We start from the raw sequence: 12,234 nt of genomic DNA, 5'->3' as shown, positions 1-12,234 counted from the left end.
AGAAAAGATTGGTTTAGGAAATCTTATGAAATCATATGTTAAATTTTGAAGGTTTTGAAAAAAAACATAAAACATTTATAGCATTAGAGACAAATTTGCTAAATGATTTTTTTTTATAAAAAAAGTCTTTAAAACATAAAGAATTTTAAATTGGAAGGATTTCAAAACATTAAAAAATTTAAATACAAAGAGTTACATTTAAGTGAATATAACAATAATTATGATATAGCAATGTGAATGGTAAAAGAAAGGAAACATAATAGCAATAAAAAAAAAAAGGAAAAAAACGAAAAAAAAAAAAGAATGAACAAAGAAAGAAATAATAATAATAAGAATAAGTAGAAGAAGAAAAACAAGTAAAAAGAAGAAGAACCCTAACAGTAATATAATATAATAATAAATGGTGGTGATGATAATAATAATGATAAAATTTTCTTCATGTTCTTTATCTCTATATTTTAGAGAAAAAGATAAAGATTAAGAGTTGAGATTAAAAAGGGTAATAAAATACGGATAAATAAAAAGAGCACATTTGTCTTATGTCATTTTCTCTCTCCCTATTTTGTTTAAAGAGAAGAAAAAGACTAAAGATTTTTTTTTAAATGATGATAAAAGAAAAAAAAAAAATAGTACAAAAATACTAAAATTTTCCTACATTTTCTTTTCTTTCTCTTTATCTTTTAACAAGAGAAAAAAAGAAAAATAAGAATTCGAATCCCAAAGAAATTAGTGCGGATCATTGGGATTAAATCTCTACCAAATGCAACCTCCAACTAAGTTTGGTTAACAATGAAGTTTAATTTGCTTAAGATAAAATTTAAAAAAAAATATAGAGACAATAGGGTAATGAAAAGAATAATAGAAACGCACATTTTGCGAAGTTTTTTTTTTTGCAGAGATTCCCTCTAAAAACTTTTTCTAAGCACTCTTTTTAAAAAGATTTCTCTAAGAAACTTTCTTCAAAGAATTTTTGTAAGAAATTCTCCTCCAAAGAATTCTTTGTTTAAGAAACTCCTCTCCTCCATTTTTTTTTCAAATGACAATGGTTCCTATTTATAGATCCTGAGTGTACCACAAATTAGGAAAAAATAATAAGAATAAAATCAAAATTTGATATTATATTAATAAAACAAATTTTCCATTTTCCTAAAATAAATTAAATGAGATATTTTGAGACTTTGTGAAAAATAAATTAATACATCAAATGAAAATTAAAATACTTTTATTTAAAATTAATTTTCTTTTTTCCTAAAATGATTTAAGTAAGTCATAATTGATATTAGAAGATTTTATTTAAAACAAATTCATTTCTTTTTTCCTAAAATAGTACAAATATAATATTAAAAGATTAAAAATGATTTAAGTAAGTCATAATTGATATTAGAAGATTTTATTTAAAACAAATTCATTTCTTTTTTCCTAAAATAGTACAAATATAATATTAAAAGATTTTTAAAAAACAAATTGATTTATTTTTGTTTTCTAAAATGATAAAAATGAAATATTATAAGATATTATGTTATTATTAATTTTTTTTACTTCTTTTTAAAGTAAATAAATAAATAATTTAGCAATTATTACTAATATTAGTATTAAAAAAAAGATATATATGTGTAGGATAAAAATAGATGACTACACCAATCTTACGACATCTAAATCATCGTGTTAGTATGTTAAAGGTGATCCTTATTTACTATGTGAAGGATACCCACGTGACAAAGCTAGGCGGTAGAGAATAGCAATATACTTAATTAAGCAAAAATAGTAGTCCAACCATAGAATTTTTAATGTACTATCTCATCCTCCTCATTTCCCTTTTTTTATGATAATGCAACCTATTTTCTTCATTATTCATACCCAACTCAAGCCCCACCAAAACATATCACTTTTGTCACTTTTCTTAAATAATTCACACACTCTCTCCAATACAATAAAATCCTATATAATTCATATATATCTACATACATGTTTCAGTCTATTTCGTATACATCTTCACGTTACTTTCATTTTATACTTTTAACAAAAAGTTAAATTTTCATTATGGTATAAATGAAGTCGAGGATCAAAGAATGGAAAACACAAATGCAATTTAGAAGGACCCTGTTTGTTTGTTTGTTAGATAGAGGACGAACTTCAAAGAAACAATCAAACAAACTAAACTAGCACATGTGTTAGAGAAGTGTGCAAAATGAAACAATAATTAATTTAAATTAACAATTAAACTAAATAAAATATACTAATTATCTAATAATAATTACCCTAAAGTGTATATGTAAAGCATTCTTGAGGGAGTGGAAAATGATTGGCCACATTATGGTGCTTCTGATCAAGGTGATACCATATGCTTTTTTGATATTTTTCTATACGTCACTAAATCTGTTTGTTTTCTTTTTCCCTCTCTGTACAAAGCTGGTGGGTAGACGTAGATCCATGTGACATTGTGTACTAAATCTTAAGGAGTACCTAAATATGTATATGCATGTGACATTGCATGTGTGGACCTTTTTAATTTGTTCCCACGTCCAAGGAGCGTACCATCTCTTTCCTCGACCTACAGCCCCTACATCGAATAGACCATTCACTACTTTCGTACCATCTCTTTCCTCGACCTACAACCCCTACATCGAATACACCATTCACTACTTTTCCTTTGCTTCAAACTAATAACTAAGAAAGATTTAGATAAATCATCTTCTTTTCCTTCCATTATTATCTTAACTAAAAAATCGTACTATTTTAGAGTAATTTTAACATTTATATAATTATATAATAATAATGATTTAAAAAAAATTTAAACAATACTTCTCTTAATTATCAAATAACACGTTTATTATATCAATGGTAACTTTTTTAATTATTAATGCATATATGTTTGTATTTATTAATTGAATATTTATTAGCTTTGCAATAATTTAAATATGATATAAATTATTATCGTAATAGTATTTTTAGTTATACTACAAAATAATTATTTTCAATTTCATGCCCAAACCAAAAGTTTTTTTTCTCTCAATCATCAATTTCGGCATCGGCTTTCTTCTCCGATTTGAATTTCAAAAAATTGCTTTCTTCTTCCCCTTCGATTTGCTACAAAATATACGGTTGGTCCTTTTTTACAGTCATTTTTCATTTCGTATATTCTTTCTCCTTCCCTTTCGTAGTATATATTTTTTTCCTTAAAAAAATAAATTGTTCTTCTTCCATTCCATAACATATATTCTGATCATGTTTCTTCTATTTTGTTTAGTTTTTTATTATTCAGTTCATCTTCCTATCATGTTCGACATGAATTTTTTATTAAATGTCTTGTCATTCTTATATACTATGTTATACCATTGAATAATAAATCTATGGTTTGTGATTTTTCACATATATACTACTGCATATATTCAATAATACGTACATATATCTTTTTTCATGTTCTGCGATTTTTTCTTATTGTCAATATATACAAAGATTATATATCCATTCAGTATTTTTTTTTTATTTCTTACATATATGCTATTGAATAATTTATTTATGTTTTATGATTTGTTACATATATACTATTGCATATATTCAATAATGCATGCATATTTTTTTTTTCATGTTTTGTGATTTTTTCTTTATGCATTTATATTTCACTATATACACAAATTATGTACCCAATCAATATATTTTTTAAATTCTTACATATATACTACTGCATAATACATATATTTTATGTGATTTGTTAGAAGAGAAAATAAAAGGGATATTATACATCTTTTATTTTTTTTAAAAAGAGATGATGGTTAAGAGAAGCAGTGAGTATGAAGATTAGAGGTTTGGATGAAAATGAGAGGATGTGGAGGTTGTGTGTGACTTTCTTTTTAATTTGTTCTTGTGCCCCTCATGATGAAGAAGAAAGGATTATTTATGGCCAAAAAGCTTATCCAAAATGGCTAAAATTTTTAAAATAACTAGTTTTTTTAATTTAAAAATAATACTAATTTTAGCTAACATTTTAACATTGTATAGTATTTATCTACGTACCTTAGTTGACCAAACTACCAACAAAACTTTAAAGAATAATTTGTAAACAACAAAATTAAAAAAACTAGTTATTATTTCACACAACAAGAAAAATCAAGCATATCTACCAAATAAACAAAGAAACAACTCCAAAGATCCTAGTCCACGAAATTCATATAGTAAATGACTTAAATAATAATAAATAAAAAAGTTAAGCAGAGACCAATCAAGCCAAAACCTCAAACACTTACAGTTATTAAAACTGGTAGAAGGGAACAAGGAAGCATCGAATGAGCATTGCAACAAATCATCGGACAAAGCACTGAATGAACACCCCTACAAAGGGAAGAATGGAGGAGGGAATGATTCAAACATTGGACGAAGGAAGCATTGAACGGAGGAGCGTTCACCGCAAGCAAAACTGGACAAAGGAGGGAACAAGGAAGCACCAGACGGAGGAAGAGGGCGGTGCAAGATGATGGCAAATAGAGATGTTTGCGAAGGTTATGTAGCGTACGAAGGAAACGAGACATTTTTTGGAAAATTAGAAGAGTTTTTTTATTTGGATTTTTTTTAATGACACTTAAGTTACGTCGTTAATTAACGACGAAAAAATTGTATATAGAAATATGTATATCGAACATTAGCATTTTTTCCGGCCAAAATTATACATTTTTAAATTTTTAACAACACATTTCACACCTTTCATATCGTTTTTTCTTGATTTCGAGTGTTGTTGTATTGCAAGTTTGTAATAATGTAAAGAATAATTATAAGAATTGATATGAATAAGAATGTGAAATATAAGTGAATACAAATAACATAGAACAAATTTAGAGACAGGAGATTGAGAGTAATTTGGAATTGTTGATAGATGAAGCATTGTGTTAGAAGTGAAGAGATAGAACATAAAAGTGAATGTAGGAGAGACGTGGTTGATTGCACTTAGCACAAGAGGCAACAACCACCACCATTTTTCTTCTCCAAATCCTTCAAATCATTTTTGGAATATCAATAATAATAATAATGAGGAGGAGGTTTTGAAATGTTTTGTTTGAAGTTACCATATAAATTTGATGATTTTTGTATGGGCATGTTTTGAGTAATGGACAAAATCAAAAGAAACAAAACAAGGATGTCCACGCAACCATTTCTCACGTGCCTATAAAATTTGTGTTACCGGCCCCATCTACATCTATATCTACCCCAAATATTATTATGTTTTGGTTAGTTGCATTTCTCTTTTGGATTATTGTATTTTCCAATTTTAGGGTCAAAATGAATTGAAAAACGAAGAAGAAAAGAACATAAGAATTATGGCCATACAATCACTTCACGTGTCTAAAAAAATCAATTATTTCGCAAACTACTTATTTCATCACTAGTAGAAAAATGGTCTACGACGACAGTTATTTACTGTCGCGAACAAAATCCGTGATAGTTATTTTCAGTCATAGAAGCGGGAGTCATGGAAAGTCCTTCCATGACAGTTTTCAAAAACTGTCGCAATAACTTATTTCATGACATAAAATAAATGTCGTTAGTTAGCATTCTACGACATCAAATAACTGTCATATTTTTTTTTATGACAATAAATAACTATCATCATTTATGTATTAACGACAGTTAAATAAATGTCGCGAATTCGTTTATTGTGACATGTTTTAAATGTCACTGATATGTCAATCGCGACAGTTTTTTTTAAAGAAATGTCATTATTTTGCTATTGACGACATTTTTTTTCTGTCAAAGATAGGACAATCGTGACAATTAATTTTGTAAAAAAAAACTGTCATTGTTTTGGTATTCACAACAATTAATAACTGTCACAAATTCATATATTACGACATGTTTTTCCTGTTGCAAATTACTTGATTACTACAATTTTTTTCTATTCTCTTTGCCACTCCGCCATTACACAAACCATTTGAATAACAATAATGTAGCCGACAATGACAATTTTGAATTTATAATATTGACACTCATATAAAAAAAAATAGCCGACACTTTAATATATATACGCTATACTACAATTTATAATATTCGTACATTTCCAATCAACTTCCAACAATTTACAAGTACGGAATCCTAGCCCTTAATCAAAAAATATTTTAAATAGCATCATAATACATATAACAAGATTTTCTGCTAAAACATAAACGACCAACCGAGAATGTTCGTCTCTGAAAATGTTCTTTGAAAGTAAACTCATGAATTTGTCGATTCCAGTTGAGCCTACAAAGACAACATGAATATAAGCATCCATTATAGGACAAGAGAGTACAACTCGCTTCATTTTTTTTAAAATATGACTTAGGATTCAAATGTGTTTTCAAGGAAGGTGAAAAGTTCACCAAAAAGTTGTGATAAAAGAAGAACAAAAGGTATAGATATAGAAATATAGTCACGAGAAGACACAAGAGTATACATGGAAAGAGGAAAGAAAACATAGAGGAGTAAACATGGGACGATGATGAAAGAAAACATAAAAGAGTAATCATTGGAAGAGGAAAGAAAACATAGAAGCTACCCCAGGTTTTCAGAATTGAAAAGAATCATGGGGGAAGGGGAGAAGAAGGTTGCTTATGCATACAAAAATTGCATAAGAACTGTCCTAACAATCACCTACTCATTCCACGAAGGATTATCTCACAAAACTTTCTACCAAACAATTCACAAGTGAAGAATGGTGAAAAACTACAATAATGAATGGTAGCAAACAAACATATCAACTAAACTAACGATTTGCCAAGAGAACTCTAAATGAAAGAAATGAAGATTTCACAATTAACTTGAACTTAGCTGAATGTCAAGCCAAGAAGATTGTAGCCAAGATTCTTAATTAGTAAGGATTTACATCAAATCATCATTACATAATTCCATGAACAAATGGAGGAATGAGTTAAAAGCATTGATAAAATTTGTTGAGTTAAGAAAGAGTTTTTAAGCAACAATATGCATCCCAGCCCAACAAATAGTGGTATTTGCTAATAACAACCTAATGAATTCCTCCCCCTGCATCCCAGCCCAGCCATAGAAATTTTATCTCAGAGCAAGTTTAATCCAAATAAATACCTGGTTGAATATTATTGGTAGAATTGGAAGGTAGAATTCAGTAACAAACTAAACAAGTTAATGAGCGAAAAATAAAAATCCGGGAATTATTTGAGAAAATCGTACCTGATACGACCATCTGCATCGAAAAAAAAAACCAAAATCCTACATGAAAAATTTAACAGAAAAGATATACCTCAAACTAAAATGTTGTATGATTCTCTATTGAACTAAAAAGTCTCAGCTGAAGCATATCCAACCTATAAATTCAGGAAAACAACATAACAATTAAATCATAAAACCCAAAGAACACATAAATTACTGCAAAAAAAAAATCAGCATAAGCAAAAATATTGATGACAGAAGGAATGACTACAAACAATAAACTATGCATGCTTTACTCTCACATGTGCAAGAAAGAATAATTGATGCCACACATAAAGTCAAAGAATTACAAGTTAATTAAATTTCTAAAACGACATGTCGTGGAGGAGATACAAGTGGTTGTTTTGACATGACATAGAGAAATCAACAACACTGGTGTGGTTAAGAATCACGAGTCAATTCATCTGAATCTGAATCACTAGCATTATAGTCTATCGCAATCAATGTTAGCTTATGAAATTAGCAAGATATGTTGAAAGAGGATGGATAAGATAAGGAAAAGACATTAACAAATAAGAGATTTATATTGTAACAATCAACCTGGATGTTTATCACTAACTTTCCAGACCGACGATCGACTTCTTAATGCTTTTGTCATCTGAATTCTTCCCCAAAATCAAAATACACTTGACACCTTTAAAATTAGCTTGTTGTAAAATAGAGTAATACAAAAGAAGTAGGAAAAAAAAGAAAGCAATGTCACAACCACATATTACTATACAAGTACAAACAATAGAAAAATGAAACTTTGGTTAAATACATTCATATTGTGGGTAAAATGAAAGCATTTGAAGAGAAAGGAGAAGAAAATGGCAGTGGAAAGGAGGGGGGGAGATTATCTGAGAAGTAGAATGGGGGAAAAATCTGAAAACACGCTTATACCATAATATAAGACATTGTATATTCATATTTGAAAACACCAAAAAGTCCAGTCCTATAACAGTTCTCAAATGTACTCTTCACAGTTCCACATTTGTTTCTATATTTTTTTTTATAGAATATGAAAGCTAACCTAAACAGTAAAATGTAAAGAGCAAGATAGAAAATGTGGAAGCTTTAATAGCCCATTCAATAACATTTGCCTTTTTATTCTTCTGTTCTAAAAGACTCATCCAGTTGACACTAATTTTTCTCTACTTTTGAATTAATTTCAACGATAAGATTTTTTTAATAATATCTCATATAAGCAAGCACAAAGCAAACACAAACAGTATTTATCAACTAAATTTCTAAAAAAAAAAAAACAAACAAACAAAATTGAGGAACATGACTAAGAAGTAAAGCAGAGGAAAGTAGAATACGTTGGAGGTTACCGCAAGATTGGAATAACGGTGCTTCCATTACCACAACCCACCCTTCAAAACTTTACAATACTTCTTACAAGAAACCAGTTCACGGGGAATTCCTTCAACAAATACTGCTTTTCCTGAACCCCAAATATAAAATACTCAAATCACAACCAAACTAAGAGAAACAACAAAGTTAGGTTGCTACGAATACAAAAATGTTCAAATACTAAGGAAAACAAAAACATGATGTAGATAAAAATTGAGAACAAGGAAGGAGGAGCATTCTTCACACAAAAAAAATTAAAACCAAAGTAAAAAAATATTACAAGAAAGAACTTTACCCCCAAAATTTTTCGTTCAATCAAATACTAAACAAAAGTCATTTTCTACATCTTTAAAACCCACTTTATTATGTTCATGAATGATAATTTTTATGTGATAGAAATTTGAGTAGTTCAAATGTAAACAAAACAAGATTAATGTTACCTTCCCCAGCAGGTTGATCATCCTAGCAATTTAAAATCAGCCCACTGGCTTCATGAAATTCATAAATAGAAGTGTTAAAGTCACATTAGACAACCATGAATATATATTATACTAGAGTGGAGGCACAACTACTATACATTTTATGCAATAAATTTTCTAATTTTGTGCGTCATATCTATGTGCTTTGTCTTATAATGATATTTGGGATCTTTCCCAAAAGTTATGATAGTTTGACTATCTTTCCAAAATGAGTTTGTCCTAGATTTGATTGATATCTCTGCTCAATCACTATATCAACAACAAAACAGATGTGTGAGCTTATACACATCTTCGTGAGTCTATGATGGACACATTCTCACAATGTTGCATTTTAAATCTTTCTAAGATTTTCATAATATATATTTTAAATCTTTCTAAGATTTTCGTAACATATTGAGGGTGAATAGGAGATTTTTAGACCCATCACAAATTGCTATATCATTTACTAAATTAAATTTGAGATTAATTAAAAAATTGACATGTGTTCTAAATTAAAATTAAAAACATAAATTGGTCAATCAAGTTAATTATTTTGATTCAATTAAATATTAGGGTAACTGTAATTGATGGAATAATTAAGGATATAACAATATTTTAAAAATATTTGCAAATACAGTAAAAAAATCGATGATAGCTAGACTTGTATCGTTGGTAGACTCGTATGATCTATCAGTGGTAGACCAATATTTACAACATACTCTATCGGTGATAGACTTGTATCATTAATATAATTTGACAATGCTATATTTACAAAAAATTTAAAATGTTGTTATATACTTATTTATTTTAAATCTACTTACTAAGTTTGCAAATATCCCTAAATATTATTTACTTTGGCTAAGTTCAATTGTGTCCAAAATAAGCTTAATTGAGCCCAAATGTGCCTCAAATTCATATGATTGAGATTCATGGACCAATCAGACTCGAGCCCATAACACCCACCAAAGAATTTTATAAAAAAAAAAAAGAGTTCTCCTAAGAGCTAGAAGACTCCATAACTTCTGAAGCCGACCACTCTTGAAGATTGAAGATACAAGCTTTCTTCCAAGACTCCAACTTACAAATATTTTTCCAAAGGCTCCAACTTTCCTAGAAGATTGAAGCTTCTTTGAAAATTACAAACTTTATTCCAAAACCCCAATTTCAAGAACACCACGTGCTCTCCTTCCTCAAATCAAGCGTAAGCATCCACTCAAGAGAGAATCAGAAAATCAAATTCTAGAAATCGAACCACATCACATCAAATCAACAAAAAATACAACATCAACTTAAGTTCAACTCCACAAACTAAATTTCTCCAGAAATTTCGTGCGAACAATTGTTTTTGTGATAAAATGTCAAATTAATGACAATAGTATACAAAATACAATACAAACACAACTAAAAATTAACATAAAAATTGTGGAAGTATAATAATCCATAGAACACAATAGAAAAGAGGCACAAATTCATCAAAGAGAAGAAGAAGATTAGGAGAAAAGTATAAAGATAAATGAAAGATCAGTCGTTAAATGGTTGAATATATTCAAGATACATATTTACACTAGTTTGCTAAGACTCAAATGTAACTGTTCACACAAGATTTCGAAGAAATGTATTTCGTAGAATTGAAATTTGTATATAGATGCATATTGTGAATATAATCTCTAGTATTTACTCATTTGATGCTTTCTCTCGAATACAAGTTAAAAACTTAGAATTTCTTGATCTTCGGTCTTTAGGATGTTGTAGTTGCAAGTCTATTTGAGCTTCAATATTCTGGAATTCAATGAAAGTTTGATCTTCCAAGTCTTCAATCATTCAGAAGATGATGATCTCGAAGTTGATAAAAACTTGCACGTCTTAAAAGCTTTATAGAAGTTTGAATCTTCGATTTTTCAGAGTTGCAGTACTTCAGAGCTTCTATTCTTCCTTCAACAAGAGACCTCCTCAAATGAATGACAAATGTCTCTGTTTATAGAGAAATTTTGTGGGCTTTAGGTGGGCTTTGGCTCATTTGCTTGTTGGGCTTGGACTTTGACCAATTTGTCTGTTGGGCTTAGACTTGGACTCATTTGTCTTATTGGGTTTGGATTTGGACTTGGGTCCATTTGCTTTATTGGGTTTGGGTCCATCTGCTTGTTGAGCTTGAATTGGATTGGATTGAGTAAACATAACTATTAAAATTCAATAAAATATAATTATCGAATATTTGTTGTGATGATGTGGCAGAATTTAATTGGTCGAAATTTCTTGCTCAACAAATGCCCCCTTTCGAGATTAGTGCACGTGTATATATATAGATGCATATTGTGAATATAATCTATAGTATTTACTCCTTTGATGTTATCTCTCGAATACAAGTTAAAAACTTAGAATTTCTTGATCTTCGGTCTTTAGGATGTTGTAGTTGCAAGTCTATTTTGAGCTTCAATCTTCTGGAATTCAAGGAAAGTTTGATCTTCCAAGTCTTCAATCTTTCAGAAAATGATGATCTCAAAGTTGATAAAAACTTGCACGTCTTCAGAGCTTTATAGAAGTTTGAATCTTCAATTTTTCAGAAAAATTATGAATGACAAAGGTCTCTATTTATAGAGAAAATTTGTGGGCTTTAGGTGGGCTTTGGCCCATTTGCTTGTTGGGCTTGGACTTTGACCAATTTGCCTGTTGGGCTTAGATTTGGACTCATTTGCCTGTTGGACTTAGATTTGGACTCATTTGCCTTATTGGGTTTGGACTTGGATTTGAGCCCATTTGTTTTATTGGGCTTGGGTCCATCTGCTTGTTGAGCTTGAATTGAGTTGGATTGAGTAAACTTAACTATTAAAATTTAATAAAATATAATTATCGAATATTTGGTGGGATGATGTGGCAGAATTTAATTGGGCGAAATTTCTTACTCTACAGTAACGATGACGATTAAATAATTCTAAAATCTAGTCTTTTATTTATTTTTGTCGATTTAGTTATATTTGAAGGAATATGCATTTTGAAAAGGTGGTTTAATTTTGTGTTGAAAAATATTATCGAGATTAATGTTTATCTTCCTGAAGATATCTGATAAGTATCTTAAAGTATCGGTATATGATACAGATTCTTTGTCGTAGAAGTATAATGGTTCATAGTTTTTATCTCATCTTATGTCATTTCGACTAGGAAAATGAGATGTGTCGGTCGGGATCGATTTTAGAAAGATTTAAATCGAAAATTTTTAAAAAGTATTTTTAAG

General features: G+C 29.1%; 1 long non-coding RNA gene across 1 annotated transcript; it reads right to left on the bottom strand.

Annotated features, from left to right (window-relative positions):
- Positions 1-6,297: 6,297 nt before the first annotated feature.
- On the bottom strand, positions 6,298-8,339 carry LOC116405012. Its single transcript, XR_004218068.1, has 2 exons — positions 7,753-8,339; positions 6,298-7,307 (listed from the first exon to the last, which is right to left on the bottom strand). It is a non-coding gene; the product is annotated as an uncharacterized LOC116405012 (long non-coding RNA).
- Positions 8,340-12,234: the final 3,895 nt, after the last annotated feature.

The sequence above is a fragment of the Cucumis sativus genome, chromosome 7 (assembly GCF_000004075.3).
Source record: "Cucumis sativus cultivar 9930 chromosome 7, Cucumber_9930_V3, whole genome shotgun sequence".
Lineage (NCBI taxonomy): Eukaryota > Viridiplantae > Streptophyta > Magnoliopsida > Cucurbitales > Cucurbitaceae > Cucumis > Cucumis sativus.
This window is presented reverse-complemented; position numbering and strand designations above follow the sequence as displayed.